The sequence below is a fragment of the Periophthalmus magnuspinnatus genome, chromosome 3, assembly GCF_009829125.3.
Source record: "Periophthalmus magnuspinnatus isolate fPerMag1 chromosome 3, fPerMag1.2.pri, whole genome shotgun sequence".
In the NCBI taxonomy this organism is placed as follows: Eukaryota; Metazoa; Chordata; class Actinopteri; order Gobiiformes; family Gobiidae; genus Periophthalmus; species Periophthalmus magnuspinnatus.
Window position 1 is genome coordinate 35,619,764 of NC_047128.1, and position 6,208 is coordinate 35,625,971.

The following is a 6,208-nucleotide window of genomic DNA, read 5'->3' on the forward strand; positions in this document are numbered from 1 at the left end:
GGATGGGTCCTGCTGTGGGATGGGTGTGGTTTGGGATGGGTCTTGCTTTGGGTCTTGCTGTTTGACGGGTCTTGCTTTCAGATGGGATGGGTCTTGCTGTTGGTTGGGATGGGTCTGGCTGTGGGATGGGTCTTGCTTGGGATGGGTCCTGCTGTGGGTCTTGCTGTTTGACGGGTCTTGCTGTTGGTTGGGATGGGTCTTACTTGGGATGGGTCTTACTTGGGATGGGTCTTACTTGGGATGGGTCCTACTTTGGAGGCCTTAAGACACAACCACTAAGGAAACATGTGAGAAAACGTGACTGAAATGACAATATCTCGGCTCAGGTCTTCGCCCCCCTCTCCGTCCCACCATGAAAGACGACATCTTAAAATAGCCCCGTGGCTCTCTCTGCTTATTTACATTACCTTAAGTGCTGTACTCTCGTCTGGGACTGTGGGAGGAGCCACGGGGGGCTGCGTGAGGTGGCTGCAGAGCTCAAATGACTGGACTGGACTTGGATGGGCGGAGCTTTTTGGCGCCTGTTGCCATAAAACCCACCAATCACAGAGATGACGCAAGTGCCCCACCCTTCACGAATGTCCTTTTTACCGACCTTGAGAAGTACGGAACAATCCCATAAAAGGACCAGCGGGATGGGGGAACGTGAGCGTCCCGGGCCCATTCACAGAAAGTGCCTCAAAGAGCACTCACGATAATTAACAATTAGGAGGCAAAACTGACACTTGTCCAAAAGTCAATCCATTTATTTGGGATTTACGGTGCGTGGGTTTTATTGGGGGATGGTCAAACGCTATTTTTAGAACATCTTCGGGTGTCACTCACTTGGACAGTCTTCAAAACGTAGTAAGATTTCCTGTTTACAAATCACTGCAGCCTTTTTTGGATCACCGTATTAACTCACGTCTTAACATAGATGCAAAAAGTCCACTCGTTTTCACAGTTTTACCCTTCGAAACTCTAAAAACATCACATGCCAAAAAGCTAAAATATGCTAATAATAATAATAAACTACTTTGTCTTTTGTGATTCCTTCCTGGATCTATTTTCTGAGCTGGAACATGCTCGATAATTCAGCTTGTTCTTGGCAGTGGAGGTCCGTTAGAGCAGTATCTTTCAATGTGATTACGGAAATCAGGTAGATCGAACTTAGAGGAGAAATGTGACCAAGCCTGGCTCTTTATTTACTTTAAAATATTTGTTCTATGTTTCCTGTGAAAGTGACACCATAATGCTTCAGATTATGCAGAGGTTTGTGAGTTTTATAGTTCGTTAAAACATCTGCGTGGTCATATTTGCAACTCCAGACGCACAGGTCATTCATTAAAAAATAAAAATCTGCATTTGTTGATCATGTTTTATGAGGAAGTGCATCCAGCGAACCTCCAAATCCAACCAAATACATCTGGAAAATTACCTAAAAACATTACAAAACAGCAAAGCCAAAGAAACTAGAAGGTTTTTATATGTTTTATGTGTTTTATATGTTTGTTCGTCCTGTCAAAACCAATACAACCTCCACAAACACATCCAAACCTGCAGTTGAACCACAAAAGCAATTACATAATAAGTCTATTGCTATTCTTGGCTTAAACTGTGCGTTCTGCAGCGAGCTCGCCGCACAGATAGCTCATATCTCATCTCAGACTGAAGCGCCGCCATCTTGACAGCGCCTGTCTATTTATGTCCTTCTTAAGTAATGTCCCCTGTAATTTAATTGTGAGGCAACTAATTGAAACATGGGGAAAATGGATGGAGCAGTAGTGGTATGGATCTAGATCAAATGTGCAGGACGTTACGATGAGAATAAGAAGCACATCTATGCACGAGACGATAGGGGATCTAATTGTTTCCTATATATCTGCCCATCTTCTCCATTAGGCCGTGGAAGCAGGTTATGGGGCTTCTTTAGCGAAATAAATGTAGTGCCTGGTCTAATCTAATCACTAACGCAAACCCGATTACCAGGCAGCCTTGTTCCCTCACACAGACCACAGGTACAGACCACAGCTCTGGACGGAACTGCAGGAATGACACGAAAGACTGTTTGGGTTTCAGTTTTACCAAAGCTCAGAGTCAAACACGTCTCCCCACAGCGCAGTTTTATAGGAGCCAGATCAATAGAAATGAAATTGTTCTTTTCGTCTTGCTAAAGGTCCAATGAAAGCCTCATAAATTAAGCTAAGAATCTAAGCGCAGGCTGTTTCAGATTGTCACAATTCTACAATAAGCAGCTCATCAATTAAACTAAAGATGTAGGAATAAAACAACCGGCCCGAGCGGAATTATTCAAGACAAGATGAGGAGTATTTCATTCTGCGTGTGCAAACTCTGTAATACAAATTAGACGTTGAGCTGGACCCATAAAGATCTTTTTTTTTCACATATACATACTTTAGAGATGCACATACAGCACAGAATCCATGTGACTTCTCTTTTCAGTCCTGTGTACAGAAGGGGACTCCTCAGAGGCAGGTCAGGAGTTTTTCTGTCCATAGAAAGTCACTGGGGAGAATAATGTCGAGCCCACACACACTTCACTTACAAAGATACACATTAGCCCCAAGGGAGCTGTTCACTCAGAGACTGAAGAAGAGGCTGAAGAGGAAGAGGAGGAGGGGCTGACCATTCACACACGGGACATCGTGTTAACGGAAACAGACAAGTGCCTTTTTCAACCAACTCTATACCCTGATATCTGCATGTCCACGGTGAACTTGTGTGCACTCGTGGTGTGGGCAGTTACACAGAGGGGCAGGAAGGTAAAGATCATTTAAAAAAGGCTTGATAGTTCTGTCAGTGTAGTTTAATATGGGATATGTTTGGGGTTTAGTTGTAGGTTTATAGATTTATATCGTTCGCGTTCACGTTTGCTCCGACTTCTAACTCTCTATGTTATTATTTCTTAGGATCTGTTGTCTTTTTTCTGTCCTGTTTTAACTAAAAATGCCTGAAAATATCACAAAATGTATTAGAAAGCAGTAAAGACCTGCATCTTTTTGGGCATTAACATGTTAGACTGGAAATGCTGGAGAAAAATAAAACATAATAATCATTTTGCAGACATCAGGCTGTGATTTGAGGTTGTGCGTTGGAGAAGATATAAAGGACGAAGAAGGAAAGTGTTGTCATTGGTCTGAGCTCATCCCGACGTACATCACCGCAACCCCCCCGTCCACCCCCCCACTCTGTCCGGACAGGAAGAGGGAGGAGGAGGAGGAGGAGGAGGAGGAGGAGGGAGTGTCACATCAGTGTCCCGCCTGAGTCCGAGCCAGAGGATCCATTAGAGCTGATTGAGGAGCACAAGGGTCCAGACGTAACCCTGAGAGAAGGTGACAGAGCAAACGCACAAAGCGCCGCACTACACCACACGTGCACAATTATCCAGTCACATAAACGTGCAACACACACAATGGAAGTAAAAAAAACAATAAAACATCCAACAGTACTGCACAGATGAGTGTGTGCGGGACGTACGACGAGGCTGGACCAAGTCACGAAGCTCACGACGCCGCCATTTTTATTCTGATGACGTCTGACGGTGGAACATTAACCAGGAGAAAGTCAGAGCCTCAAAAAATACAACGTGAAATTCAGACGGGACATGGACTGTGACAAACAAATACAGACAAAATAAGTCAAAGAAAAGTGTACAATGTTTTATCATCATTTTATCATCGTCATTTATCATTTTAAATAAAACAGACAAGGCCAATCTTTAAAATGATCATTAAAGCTCATTAAATAAACGCTCTGTGTATTAAAGGCAATGTGTCCAGTAAAATACAAAACAATCAGAGTCTAAATCAGAGTCTAACAAAGTGAAATCACAATGAGTTTTTATGGTCGTCTCTTAGTCGGAGTCAAACACTGAAGAAAGAGGCGACAAAATGACTGAAATCTAACTCTGTATCTCATTCTCCTGATTATGATAAATGGAAACAGCTGCACAGAGACAGACAGTTTTATACTTTTGTAACAAAGTGAGCAATGTATTAATGTTTGTATAATGTTCACAATATCCTACATTATTGGCAATAGTGAGAAATGAACTATAGCCCAGAATAATGTAGCATTAGGCTAATGTTTGATCCACTGAGAATCACTCAGATATAGATCCAGAAAAAGGTCAAACAGATGGATGTGTTTTGTGTCTGCTCTTACCTCTAAATAAATATATGTAATCCCACTTTAGTCAACTGGAATGTACTGGACCAGAAAACAGGAAAAAGCAACAAACAAACAAACAAACAAACAAACAAACAAAAACTAAACTCTGCCTGCCCCTCAGCCCCTGCACACGTCTGAAAACTGTTAATAAATAATAATAAAAATACAAATGCCGCTGTTTGAGGTGATGACAGATTTAAGACAGAGTCTTAACTTTGTCAGATGTGACTCCTCAGAGACACTCGTGTGGGGCCCCTGAGCTGCAGGGCCCGCTCTGCTCAGGACAACAATGAAAAACAATGTGAAAATAAAAAACAACAGTGAAAATAAAGAGGCAGACATTTTGACTGGGTGGTTTAGATTTTGACAGAGAACACTGAGGAACGGAGAGATGATGAAGTCAGTGGAGGAGAGAAAAGAGAGACAGGATCTGCACACGGGTCACACTCCAGCGCCTCACAGACAGTGTTTGGTCCTGTCCCGTCAACAGCCCAGAGCGAGACTCTGGAGTCTCATGTGAGCGCAACCAGGGACAAAGAGACTACAAGAAAATATGAGCAAAACGAACAAAACATGTCAGGGCCCCAAGCAGGGGCCCCACCAATGAAGGATATTTAAAACATCAACATAGAAACATAGAGACCTGTAGAAACTCTGCAAATGTGAACAAAAAACAGGCCTAAATATATTTGTGCTGATCATCTTCTTTTATTACCCAGTAATTAGTCAAATAATTATACATTTGGTGCATTGAAATAAAACATTTGAGCCTTTAGACCAACAGCAGCCTGAATATTTATGACTAATTCAAAATTCAGAAAAGTTCTTGACAGAGTTCCCTGCGTTTCAAGTCCACAAATATCCCACAGCATTTTATGTTTAAAACTTTAATCATTTCATTTCTGCTGTTGCTTTGAAACAGAATCGTTGGTTTGTCTAATAATAAAAGTTTGATGATCATTTTCCTGCATCAGCTTCAGTTCTGACTTAATAAACTCTGTCCACTAGAGGACGCTGCAGCTCCACTTAACCCTCGTGTTCTCCTCAAATTATTTGTACAAATGTAAAACACTCCAGAAAAAAACCTCCAAATATTAGACTCTGAACAAAAAGGAAAAGCAGCTCAGTGAGTCCTGTGGGTTAAATCAGATTAAACACAACACATCATTTATTCAGTTAGAATTGTTCCAAAAATAACTTTAAGTGCGCCTGCTTGTTGCCATGGATATAGATTTGTTTATTGTCATACAGTGGAACATTCTGGGCAAAGAATAAAAAGTTGCTGAGTCCATAATAACTGTCTGTTATGAGCTGGGGCAGAAATTTAAGCATCGCAGTAAAGAAATGAGTCAAACAGTGAATGTGGAGATTCAGTCCAGCAGATTTATCTTTATCTGAGCTTCTCTCCAGACGAGGCAGAGGAAGGATCTGAACATCCTGGACAAAGATGTTCTTCCTCTTCACCTGGAGTTATGTTTGTTTATTTATTTATTTATTTATTTTATTGGGACAATGCAACAGACACGACACAACATGATGTAAACTCACAGGAGCAGAGCCAAAGGAGCATTTACCTCCTTTATCCCGAGGCCTGGGGTCACAAAAGGAACAAAATAAAAACTGTACTTTCCTCTCATTGTACAGTTTGCCCCATTAAAGACACGATTTTAACCCCGCCCCTTCATAATGTGCCTCTGTGTGTCTCTATAAAAGGTAAAGTCACATTTACTCTGCAGATGAAGTTTGATTTGAACAGAATCAGTTTTTCATTTGAGCTTTAAAACAACAGTACGGGACATTATCTCAGGGTCAGAGATGATTCCACAGGGTCCACACCCTGGACAGACACAATCTGACCAGTGGCTCTTTATTACAAATTTGCAATAGATAAAATATTTTATAATTAGATAAACAATGGTAAGATTTTTGTCATAAAGTTTTTCTTTTAAATTACAATTTTTTGGGGAAAACAACAAGTTGGATCCTTAATATTTTTGATTATCTCCATGTTCTGTTTAAGTCCATGTGACCTGCAGGT